This window comes from Rhinolophus hipposideros (assembly GCF_964194185.1).
Source record: "Rhinolophus hipposideros genome assembly, chromosome: 7".
Taxonomy (NCBI): Eukaryota; Metazoa; Chordata; class Mammalia; order Chiroptera; family Rhinolophidae; genus Rhinolophus; species Rhinolophus hipposideros.
In genome coordinates, this window is record NC_138053.1 from 798181 (window position 1) to 811410 (window position 13230).

The 13230-nt window shown below is 35.6% G+C and overlaps 1 protein-coding gene across 2 annotated transcripts in view; it reads left to right on the top strand.

Annotated features, from left to right (window-relative positions):
- The window catches only part of VKORC1L1 (vitamin K epoxide reductase complex subunit 1 like 1), a 63616-nt gene that overhangs the window by 6829 nt on the left and 43557 nt on the right, over nt 1-13230 (top strand). The window lies entirely within an intron of this gene.

The following is a 13230-nucleotide window of genomic DNA, read 5'->3' on the forward strand; positions in this document are numbered from 1 at the left end:
TTATGTTGGTATTTTTAAAATTTAGGCCAGTGCTTGTTTGCCAATATAATATATAAGCAAATTCACTAGTATAGAACTCGCATTGCTTTTTGCAATAACATGTGACTGCCTTATGCATAATATCCTGAGGTCATGATTTGTATATATATTTTAAGATTTTTATTTTGTACCAAAATATTTGTGATTACCAAGTATTCTTATTCCTTAATATAAGTAGAGATTTAACTTAGAAATGTTCTATTTCTCAGACTTCTGGACAGGTGCAGTACAATCTTTAGATAGCATTAATGTACCATTTTTTTATAAAACAAAAAAACTTTTATTTGCAACTGCTAATCTCTGTGAATCAGGTTTTTCTTGATACGGTGCAATCAAAACAAATTTGCCAGCCCCAATCATCCATGATTTCAAGTTTGTGTTCATCAGAAGGGCTTCATTGTAAATGGTATAAATGCGAGCTTTTAAAATACACTGATAAAATAAAATACTACTTCAATCTGTTTCTCATATTGCAGATACACATAAAATTTCATTCAGAAAAAAGTTCTTTGGCTAAAAAAAATACTTTTAAGCCATTGTTTTATGATCTATAAATTTTCTTTTGTTATTAACGTCTGTAACTTACAGGAATTTCAAGGACACTGTTGTTGCTGTTATGCGATTATTGACCTTTGTAAAAACAATTGTTGTATTTGAGAAGTAAAATAGTAGAAGATCCATGACAAAATAGGAATTAAAGTTGCCTATACTCAACTCCACATTGTGTTTTAAGAGTTTTATTTATTTCCTCCTGTGCATTGTGCTAATAGTTAAGATCAGATTCTAGAGCAAGAGTACTTGGGTTGAAATCTTGGCTTCTGCTTGATCTCTCATGTCTCTGTTTCCTTCTCCATAAAATGAGGATAATAGTGTCTAATTCAAGATTACTGTGAATATGGAGTGCACCGTTGCGCCAATACCTGTAAACAGTTTTAGTACCGCACCTGGAACCAAGAGTAAGTGCTCATAAAATTTACCTGTATTTTGAAACATGGTTGAGGTCACCGTGTATTTTATACTGTATGTATTTTATACTTTTTTCCCTCATTTAACATATCACAGCTATTTTATCACATCTTAAATTCCACCAGCAATGTAAGAGAATGTCAGGTGCCCTGTATCCTTGCTGGTATTGGGCATTTTCATTTTTTTAGATCTTTATCAATTTGATATATGAAAATGTCATCTCATTGTTTTGATTTGCATTCCCCCCAAGCATAAGCAAGGTTTAATGGTTTTCACATTTTTATTAACTGTTGGCATTTCTTTTCTTGAGTCTTGCCTATATAGATATTAGAATGTTTTCATATTAGACAAATGCTTTATATATTTAAAGGATATGAGTATCTTATTATATTAGTTGTTAATATTTTTGCCATTTTAGTTGTTTCATTTTGTAGTAGATCGGGTTTTATTTTTAAGTACGTATATGAAAATTTTAATTTTTCTTTGTAGTTTTTTTTCCATATGTTTTAAGCTTACAAGAGCATTTCTCATTCTGATATCAGATGAATGTGCATTTATAATTTCTTTTAGGATTGAAAAAATTCCTTAATCATCTAGAATATAGCTTATCAGGTGTTAAATGAGTCTGTAACCTAAAGTTTTGTAGAGACATGTTTAATGAGCATTTGTATTTCTTTTGGATGTTACTTGCTTATACCTTCACCTTTTTTCCCTTCTGGGTTGCCTTCTTTTCTTATTGGTTAGCAGGAGTTCTTTAGATACCACAGTAGTTAATTAATCCTTTGTTACATGTGTTACACATATTTCTCTTAGTTTCTCACTTGTCTTTTAATTTCGTCTGTGGTATCTTTATTTATATAGAAATTTAAACTTCGTATGTGTTCCCATCTTAGACTTTGTAGCTATTGGGTTTTGTTTTGTTTTTTCTTTAACCTTGTTTTGCAAAATCTCTAAGTTTCAAGATTTTTTTAAAACATTTTGTTTGAAATGTTGTTTTCATATTTAGCTCTTCTAATTTGTGTGGAATTTACTTTTTTGTCTGATGTGAGATAGGGCTCTAACTTACTTTTTTCTAGGTTGATAGATTTTTGCCTATCTCCATTAGTTAACTTGTCCATATTTGAAATGCTACACAAATTTCTTTATACACCTAGGACCTCTTTCTGGATTCTTAGTTCGTTCCACTGATGTGTTTATCTGTGTTTCCACACAATTCCATTACCACAGTCCCACTCTCCCTTGTGGCTTTATATAGAGTTTGATATCTGATAGGGCAAATAATGCTTGTTTTAAAATTGCCTGGGCTATTCTCATGCATTTACTGTTGCAGGTGAATTTTAGAATTTATTTTGATGAGCTCTAAAACAATCCCATTGAGATTTTGATTTATAGATGAATTTGGGAAGGAGTCAATCCCCACTTAAATCTTTTGTTCCCATTAAGGAACAAAAATATCGGGTCTTTCTATTTATTCTGGAGTTGCTAATCTGATACCATTTTAACCTAGATGCCCATTATAGTTTTGTTTTGTATGGGATTTATGTGGTACTAGAAATTGAGAAATTTTATGATTGTGTACTAGTCGGGGATCCCAGGAATATTAGAATTCTTTTGAGTCAACAGCCACTATTTTCAATTCTATAGGGCCCCTGAGGGAGAGATTTATATTAAATATTTGTACTGGCAAATGAAAAACCAAAACACTTTTTGTTTTATTTTTAACTGGAACTTGGGTACCAAACTCTTAAGACAAAAGGCTGGAATGAGCCCTGTTGGATCACGTGGAGAAGCTGTTTTTCCAATCTAGTTAAGCTTAATTTGTTTAAAACTGAAATAGAGCATGAGATGCACCACGTCCACCTCCCCACTTCTCAAACATAGTTGGACCTTTCCTTGCGGTGTGAGCAGAGCCTGCTTTCCTGTTGGTGCTCAGGACCGAGGAATCAGAGAGAACCTGTTTGCCCTGGCCTTGGCCACCTGCCTCAGACCTTTTCTGCCCAAGTAGTAGGTTTGGCCGGGGTCTTACTTGGAGAAGGGAAAGCCCTCTCTTGAAAGCTTCTCATACCACTTCAGTCACTGGGAAGAAGCAGAAGAGAGAGTGTGCTGTGTGCTGACTTTTTAATGATGATCCTACCCAGTAGCACACAGACCCAATTAGTACTTTCAAATCTGTCATCTTTTATCTGAGAGGGGGAAAGAAGAGTGAGAGTGGCCTTGATTCCTCATTTCTAAAGATAACACAAAAACTTTGAGCCATTCTCAGAAGCACTGGTTTTCTCTTGGGTTGTTACTTGTCTCAAATCAACCAAAAAGAGGTGGAGTAAAAACTGGTTTGCTGAGTGTTGCACATAACCCATATTCTTTCTTAACTATGTATCAACCTGCAGTGAGTGACTAATTACTTGTGAGACTTACTCTTCCCTTGCTTAATGGTTCATGACTTGTTCTGGATTTTCCTCCTACCACTTGGTTCCTTCTTGGTTTTCCTTACTGGCCTATCCTCCTGTACCTGCCCATTAAATGTTGATGTACCTGGGATCTGCTCTGTACCCTCTTGTCAGTCTTCTTTCCCTGTCACATCCATATCCAGGGCTTCCCTTACAGATGAATCCAAAATTTATATTCAAGCCTTTGAGCTCTGGATCTGCATATCTAATTTCCTGCTGGACATCTCTGTGGATCTCTCAAAAGTACTATAAATTTAACATGTCGAAGATTTCATTCATATTCTTCCCTGAAAATGCTGTTTTCTATCTCAGTGAAACGCATAACCACCCAAACAGTTGTGCAAGTCAGAAACCTGCGAGTTGTCCTTAGTTGTCTCTGTTCCCTCCCCTTTCCCACCAAATCCAATTAGTCACCAGGTCCAGATGATTTTTTTCCTCTTGTTCTGATTTGTCACATACATACAGAAAAGTCATTGGGCTGTGCATCTTTGTTTGATGTAATAATTATAAGGCATAAACCTTTGTAACCAACATTCAAGTCATCAGATAGGTGATTGTCAGAGCTCCCAGGAAGCCCTCCTGAAACTCCCTCCTTCTCAGGAGTACTCTGTCCTGAATTTTATGCTAATCACTTTCTTTTCTACTTAAGATTGCATCCAAACTTGGTAGTTTAGTTTTGTTGGCTTTTTCAACTTTATGTAAATGGAACCATTTAGTTTGTATTCTTTACTCTGGCTGCTTTCACTCAGCATTATTTTGTGAAATTCACCCATGTTTTATGGAACTGTAGTTTAACATTGCTGAATATTATAGGAATATATCAATTGATTTATTTACTTTTTTTGGATGGACATTTAAATTGTTTTCACTGTGGCAATTATGAATAATGCTGCCCTGAACATTTTTGTGTATCTTCAGTTTTAATTAGTAATGCTAGACTGTTCCAAAGTGGTTGCACTAATTTAGATTCCTGCCAACAATGTATAAGGATTCCTGTTTTTCTGCCTCTTTGCCAAGCCTTAGAATTGTCAATCTGTTAAATTGTATTAATCATTCTGGTGTATATATAATGGATTTTTACATGTACTTGAGGTATACTTTCATCTCCAGTAAAATACAAAATTCTTCGATGTACTGTTCAAAGACTGTTTTACCTGTGCATGTACCAGTACCCAGATGAAGGTGTGGAGCCTTTTCACCATCCCAGCAAGTTCTCTCATGCTCCTTTCCAATCAGAAGCTGCTATTCTGACATACTGTTTTGACCTCAGCTGCTGTCAATTTGTTTTGCCTGTTCTTGAACTTTGTGTCAATATGTGCTCATAACAGTATGTGCTCTTTCGTGTCTGGCTTCTTTTGCCCAGCATAATATTTTGTTGCTGTTTGCAGTTCATCTAAGTCGTTGGTTTTATTAGTTAGTTATTTTCTTTTATTGCTTAGTTCCATTGTGTGGTTATCATTTTCTTATTATTTCTAGGCTTTGATTATAGTGAATTAAGCTGCTATGAACAGTCTCATGCAAATTTTTCTATGCACACACACTCATTTCTCTTGGGTTTATATTGAGAGTGGATTTTTGGGTTGAAGAGTAGGTGTTTAATTTTATTAGAAACTGCGGAACAATTTCCCAAAGTGGTTGTATTATTTAACACTCCTCTTTGGTTTTAATTTGTATTTTCCTGTTTACTAATGAGGTTGAGCAGCCTTTCATATGTTTATTGGCCTTTGGATATCCTCTCTTTGAAAGGTTCATTAAGAGTTCATTATTGTCTTGCCAATGTTTCTACCTGGTGTTCTGTCCTTGTCTTGCTCATCTGTGTTCAGATATCCTCTTCCACTCTGGCTTGCCTTGCCTTTCATTTCATTAAAGATATCTTTTGATTAACAGAAATTCTTAATTTTAATGAAGTTAAGTGTGTCAGTCTTTCTGTGTAATTAGAACATTTTATATCCTAGTGATGAGGATATTTTGTATGATTTTCTGTTATATTTTGCCTTTCACATTGAGATCAAAAATCTATGTGGAATTTTTAATGGTGTGAGATGAGTCAATGTCATTTTTTTCCTGTATGACTATAATTACTGTGGCACCACCGCTTATTGAAAAGACCATTCTCCACCTCTTTGTAGTTACTTTTGTCATATATTGGCTGAGTGTGTAGATACAGGGATTTGTCTGGGTTCTTCTGTGCCATTCTCCTGTGTGTCTGTCCTTGCGCCAATGTACCACTGCCTTTAAGTACTCCGTGTCAGTAGTTGAGGGACCGCGTCAGGTCCCTGAGGTCCTTTCACTAGGCCTTTGAGGTCTTGAGACTGTTGTCATAGTAAGAATAGGGCACTCTTTGCCTTATTCACTCTCATTCTCTCATGAGTGTGCAGAGGCTGCGTGACATATGATAGTGAAACAGATTGACTACAGAAGCAGCTAGAAGGATCCTGCTATCTCCTGTTGAGTCAGATATTAAAGAAAGTTACAAAAATGTAAAACAGTGCTACTCTTCTCACTACGTGTTTTGTTTTGAGAAATAGTTATTTTCATAATAAATGTTATTTCTGTTAGCATGTAATGGATTTCTTGTTATTTTTAAATGAATAATTTTTTTAAAATTTCTGTTTTAATTTGGAGTGTGGTAACTATAATAGATAAACTCACATAAACTAAAGCTCTTTGGTGTCTCAATAATTTATAGGAGTTTGAGAATTACTCAAAACAAAGTTTGAGAATTGGTACTCTAGTTTTATACATCTTGGTACCCAATATATAGTAAGTCTTGGTTATTTTTGACTCCTTGCATTTGCATATACATTTAGAATCAGCTTGTGAGGTTCCAGAATACCTGTTTGGATTTTGATTGGAATTGCATTGAATAAGTTTAGGGATAATTTAAATCTTTATACCTTCCAGTTCATGAACATTATCTCTTCGTGTGTTTTGGTCTTCTTCAACTTTTTTCTTAATAACGTTTTATAGATTTCTAAATACCATAGAGGTTTTGCACATCTTCCCAACAGAATTTTTGAAGGAAAAAAAAAGTCTACACAGAAATAAATTTGACAAGAAAATGAAGGATATCTCTGAAAAATATTGTAAAACTTTACTAAGAAACAAAAAAATAAATGCTGAAACATAATTTTTTTCTTGGATAGGGTAACTCTCACATTGGAAAGATACCTGTAACCTCTCTAAATTGCTATATTTTGTATTGTTAGATACCCTTTCATTTTGTCATTTCTAAAATTGAAATATGCCTTAAAATTTATGGCATCTTCCAATCACTTGTGGCCATGCGGTAGTGGTAAAGAAGTTTTAAGAACATAACGAATTTATTTCACTCATTTTCCTTTCATTATAAGCACAACTCATGTGATATAAAGACAAAACTATTGAAGTCTAAAAGAGCTCTTTTAATAGGCATAAAATAAAAACCTTCAATCTAAGGCAGGATTATGTCATAGTGTAGCAATGTCTTGGTGCTGCAGAAAATAATTGTACTTCTTACACTGATGATATCTTGGAAATCATAACATCTGTAAATTCAGTGCAATCCCAATTAATATCTCAGCAGGCTTTTCAAAACTTGATTCTAAAGTTTCTATGAAGGAAAAAAGGGAAATTTTTAATAAAAATGACGAAAATCAGTCTTCACGAAGGAGGGCTTTGTGCTCTTAGAGTCTGTGTTAAAGCCAAAATAATTAAGAGCACCACCACGGATGGACTGTCACTGGATGAGAGTGGAGAGTATTGAAGTAGTCACATTTATAGAAATGTTATATGTGATAAAGATGAAAACGGTTCTTCGGTGAATAGTATTGGGTCACCTAAGTCGCTATTTGGGGAAAAAGAAAGCTAGCTTGTTATTTCACTTAAAAAAACTTTTATTGTGTAATTCACAGATAGGAAAATACACATATTTTAAGGGACCAACTCAAATATGTGTTTATTCATAAAGTGCCCCCCACCTAGATCAAGATACACACCATCTCCAGCACACCGAAATTCTCCCTATGCTCCTCCTAGTCCAGTACCTTCTTTTCCAGTGGTCACCACTTTTCGGACGTCCATCCATAGATTACTTTTGCCTGTTTTTGATCTTCAAATAAATCCAATCATATAGTAAGTCTGTTGTGCCTAGCTAGCTTCTTTTGCTTAATGTGTCTATGAGATTCATTTAGATTGCATGTAGCAATTGTTCCTTTTTGTTGTGTGGTATTATGTTGTATTAATATGCTACGCTTTATTCTACTGTTGATAGAAATTTGGGTTGTTTACATTTTTTGGCTAAAATGAATAAAACTGCTAAGAACATTGTTGTGCATGTTTGGTGGGCATAAGCACTTATTTTCTATCGCAACTCAGTGGAACTGCTGGGTGATAGGATATATGTATGTTTAATTTTAGTATATATTGCCAAACAGTTTTCCAAGTAACTGTACCAGCTTAGCACTCTTACCAGCAATGTATGAGAATTTCAGTTGCTCTAACTTGTACAAAACCCCAGAAACTGAAAAGAAAAAAAGTTGATGAGTTTGCATAAAGACAGACAAAACCTATGCAGGGCAAAAACTAGCGTAAACAAAGGTGAAACTCCAAAAATAAGCTGAGGAAAATTATTTGCCGTGCATCATGGTCAGGGAGCTAATTTCCATCTAAAAAACCCAGGAGTCCTTTTAAATCAGTACAGAAAAGTCCAACAACTGTGAGCACAGGACATTAAAAGACATTTGAAAGTAAAGAGAAATGTTTCTTCAACAGGAAATGATCCTCAATTTCAGTCATAATAAGAGAAAAGCAGACAAATTATATTGAAAGCATTTTTAATATACCAGGTTGGCAAAGATCAAACAGTTCAATTAACTTGGCTAAGATGCAGAGAAACAGCTACTCTGTGTAGTAATGGTAGGATTCTAAACTCGGAAGCAGCTTGAGGATCTCCACTAAAATTATGACTGTATATACCTCAGTAGTAGTATGGATAAGTAAAGAGTGATGTAGTTACACAATGGAATGGTAGAGAACAAGATTGAATTAACCACAATTCCTGCACAACATAGATGATTTCACATACTGTTAAGTGAAAGAGCCAAATACAAAAACAAGTTCAAAAACAGACAAAAGCAATCTGTGGAGTTAGAAGTTAGGGTAGTATTATCCTTGTGGGAGCTCACAGAAAAGGAACACATGGGCCTTTGGGGGGCTTGTAATGTTTTCTATATCTTGATGTGTGTGCTGGTTACATGGTTGCATTTACATTGGGAAATTTTATCAAGCTATAAACTTAGTATTTGTAGTATTTGTGTACTTTTCTTTCTTTCTTTTTTTTTTAAAGATTTTATTGGGGAAGGGAAACAGGACTTTATTGGGGAACAGTGTGTACTTCCAGGACTTTTCTTAGTCAGGTTGTTGTCTGTTGTCATTTCAATTTTAGTTGTTCAGCTCAGGTCCAGGTCCAGTTGCCATTGTTAGTTGCAGGGGGAGGAGCCCACCATCCCTTGCAGGAGTCAAGGAGTCCAACCGACAACCTTGTGGTGGAGAGCCCGCGGTCCAACCAACTGAGCCATCTGGCCACCTGGGAGCTGAGCTCATTGACTTCATTCTAGATGCGGAGGGCGCAGCTGGCCCATGTGGGAATCGAACCGGCAGCCCCTTTGCCCAGAGCTTGTGCTCTAACCAACTGAGCCACTCATCCGCCCTTTGTACTTTTCTGAATGTATGCTATAGTTCAATAAAAATTTTTAAATAAAAATTGTGTGTATACACACAGTCCTAAAGAATACACATACCCTTTGTTTTAGCAACTCCCCTCTATGCTTGTAAACATGCACATGCTCGCTTGTATATGTGGGGGTTAAGTAGTATGAGGACATTTGTTGCTGTGTTTGTAATTAGCAAAGTTTTGGACAAATCCTGATTAAGCATCAGTAGGGAACTAGTAAAATAACAAATGGTATAGTCATACAGTGGATTGGTAGAAGCTCTTAAAAGGAGTAAAGCAGTCCTGTGTGAACTAATTTAGAAATGTCTCTAAGGTATGTTAAATGAAAAGTGCACAGAGCAGGAATGGTCTATCTAGTGTGTTTCCGTATGGGTATTTTTCAAGGCATGTACATGAGAGCATGTATAAATAGAGTATCTCTAGGAGGACAGAAAAATACTGGTTCTCTCTGAGGACAGGCGGGTGACTGGGGGACGAAATGGGCGATACTTTTTCTCTGTATACTATTTAGTGACCTTTTTTTGAGTTTTTAATTGTGGCAAAATGCATATAACATGAAATCTACTGTCTTAATCGTTTTAAGTGTACAGTTCAGTACTGTCAGCATATTCACGTTGCTGTACCACCAGTCTCCACAACATTTTCATCACCATTAAACAACTACCCTTGGTAACCACCATTCTACTTTCTGTCTCTCTGAATTAGACCACACTAAGTATATGTCTTGTGAGTGGATTCACACAGTATTTGTCTCTTTTACTGACTTATTTTACTTAGCATAATGTCCTCAAGGTTTATCCATACTATTTTGTGATCTTTGAATTTTGTACATTAATGTTCATTAATTGCCTATTTTTAGAAGAGCATTAAAAATAAAAAGGTTATGACTTTAGCATTCAGAACTGGTTAATTATATGGTAAACAGTTGATAGTGTATATTATTCAGCTCAACAAACACCAGTTTGGGCAGCAAAATAACTTTATGCCAAAGTGCCATTTGAAGCCTTATTTCACGTGTTTCTCCTTCCCGTCTTCCCTACATTTGGTGCCCGCCAAATGTAGCTTCATCACATCTCCAGCCTGCTCAGTGGTTTCCCCTGGGCTCATTTTGTGACTTTGGCCCCTCCTTAAAATCTACCTCTTTACCCCCGCTACAGTCTGATTCTATGCCAAGTGTATTGCTTTCTTTTTACAGATTTCTCCTGTATCTGGGGGAAGAGGGGGAGAGGGTGTTGTTCTGCTAGCTGTTAGGCGCTGATTGAGATCATTGTTCGAGTCTTGTGCAGTAATATTGTTTCCATTAGGTTGTTGACTGGAAGTGGGGACACAGGATCAAGTTGAAATGGCTCTAAAGTTTATGGAAGGAGTTTGTACTGTTAACTAGAGCAAAGGAGTATATAGGCAGGTTCTAGGTGGGAGACACATGACAGGGTTTTTAAAATATTGGTTTGAGATGCTGCCCTACAAAACAGTTGGAGCTGTGAGCTAGAAATGGGGGTTTAGAAAATACCTTCTCATTTTAAATTGTGTGTGTGTGTGTGTGTGTGTGTGTGTGTGTAGAAAATACAAAAAGTATAAAAAAAATATTCATGAAACAATCATTCTTAGCATTTTAATTGTTACCTTCTGTGGTTTTTCCCTGGTTACATACGTATAGAAGTACATATATAAACTCATTTTAAGATGTAGTTGAGGTTTTACATTTTGTATTCTGCTGTTTTCCTTTGTGTTTGTTCTTGAATGAAGAAGTACAAAGCCAGGTGTCTATTATGGTACCTCTGTTGTGTTAAGAGTCAGTAGCAAAACAGGTTGTAAATGAAATTGTGGGGCTTGTTGAAACTATCCATGGTGAGATTCTGCACAGTTAGAAAAGAAAACGTGGCAAGGACGTAACTTTGGAAATTTGCCTATATTTGAGGATTCAAGAATAAGAAATCATAATCAGAGTAGTAGGAGAATTAAAATAGTGTCAAACTAAGAGTGGAGCAAATTCCAAGTAAAAAGAAGTAATTAGCATTGTTACATATTTTTAAAAAGCAGAGCTGGGTAAAGACTAAGACAAAGGCTTTAGATAGGATATTGTGAAATCACTAGTTGATTTACAAAATTTATCCTGCTCAGCAATGGTGGAATAACAAGGACTGAATATACCGGGCTACCTTAAACAACTAGAAAACTAGACAGTGTATGAAATAACAGTCTGCTGTCTCCTTGAGTATGGCTGAGTACTGACCTGTACATGCATGAGAGGAGACCATCTGAGGCCAGAGGAAGAAGCCCACTGGAAAACAGTAGGCTGGAACTCATAAAGGGTTGGGAATAGTCTATATACACAGTGTATCAAAAGAGTATTGGTTTGGCTACAGGGCTAAATTAACCCTAAATTAAAGGCTGCTCTAGATCTGCCCTAACAAAGTATAAAAGCAAACCATGGAGGACCCAGCTGATTCCAAGAAACTTAATGGTAGGCCACAGCAAAGCCAAGCACTGTTTAAAGGAATACAGCAAAATCCAGCACCCAAAACAAAATTCACAATGTCTGGCATCCAGTCGAAAATTACCAGGTATGCAAAGAACCAAGAAAACATGACATGTAATCAATCAACAGAAATAGACCCAGGAATGACAGAAATGATGGAATTAACAGACAAGGATGTTAAAACAGCTATTATATTTATGCGTTAGATATTCAGGTAGGTAGAAGAAATGGTTAACCAGAAATGGAAGATACAAAAAAGGCTTAGGTAGAACTTAGAGAGATGGAAATGGAATGAAAAAAATACACTGATGAGATTAATAGCAGACAAATGAACTTGAAGATGTAACGATAGAAACTGTCCAAAATGAGATAGGGAAATGTGGGGAAAACTAATAGATCATCAGTGACTAAAACGAGGATATTAGTCAGGGACAAAAACAGTCTAACACAGAAGCCCCAGGAAAGGGGGAGGGAAAGACAAAAGTATTTGTTAAAATAATGACTGGAAAGTTTTCTGCTTTGATGAAAACTGTAAACCCACAGATCCAAGAATCTCAACAAATCCCAAGGAAAGTAAATATAAAGGAAACCACAACAAGCGGGCAGAATAAAAAGGACACGTCAGCAGATTTTTCATCAGAAATTGAGCAAATCAAAAGACAACGAGAGACATTTTTAAAGTGCATTAAAGAAACACTATCCACCTACTCTTCTTTACCTAGGAAAAGGCCTTTCAGACATAGGAGTGAAATAAAGATTTTGAACAAAATAATGCCGAGAGCCTTTGTTGCCAACAGGTCTGCCCAATAAGATGTTAAAGGCAGAAAGAAAATGACGAGTATTTAAGATGGACATTTGAATCTTTACAAGGGATTGAAAAGTACTGGAAATGGTAAATGTGGGGATAAATATAAAGACATTTTTAAAATCCTTTTAAAAGATGGTTGAATTGAGAGCGATTGCTAACAAGCACGGATGGGGTTTCTTTTTTAGGATGATTCTGGAATTAGATAATGGTAATGGTTGCACAACATTGTGAATTAAATAGTAGCTTTAAAAGGATACTTGGTTTAAAACAATAATGTATTGTGGAGTTTACCAGGTGTAGAAAGAAAATGTATGGCGATAAAACAAAGGATGAGAGGGAGGGAAATGGGAAGTACAAGATTATAAAGTTCTTACACTGTACACGAAGGGCTATACTGTAGGAGAGCAGAATAAGTTAGAGATGTCTAATGTAAAAGCCTACAGCAACCACTATAAAAATCAAATAAAAGTAATAAATTAATTGTAGCGATAAAATGGAATTCTAAGAAAATACTCCAGTTACTCTAAAGATGTCAGGAAATGAAGGGAAAAGGAATAAAGCACAGACGGGACAAACAGAAAACGGCAAGCTGGCAGATTTAAACAGCCATATCAGTCTATTACTACATTAAATGAAAGTGGTCTTGAAAAATTCATTCTGGTTAAAAAAAAATTTTGCAAAGCAAAAAAGGATAAAAATTACCTCCAGTTTCACCACCATTAACATTTTACTGTGCTTGCTTCTAGTTGATTTTTTTTGTGTATACATGTGTATATAT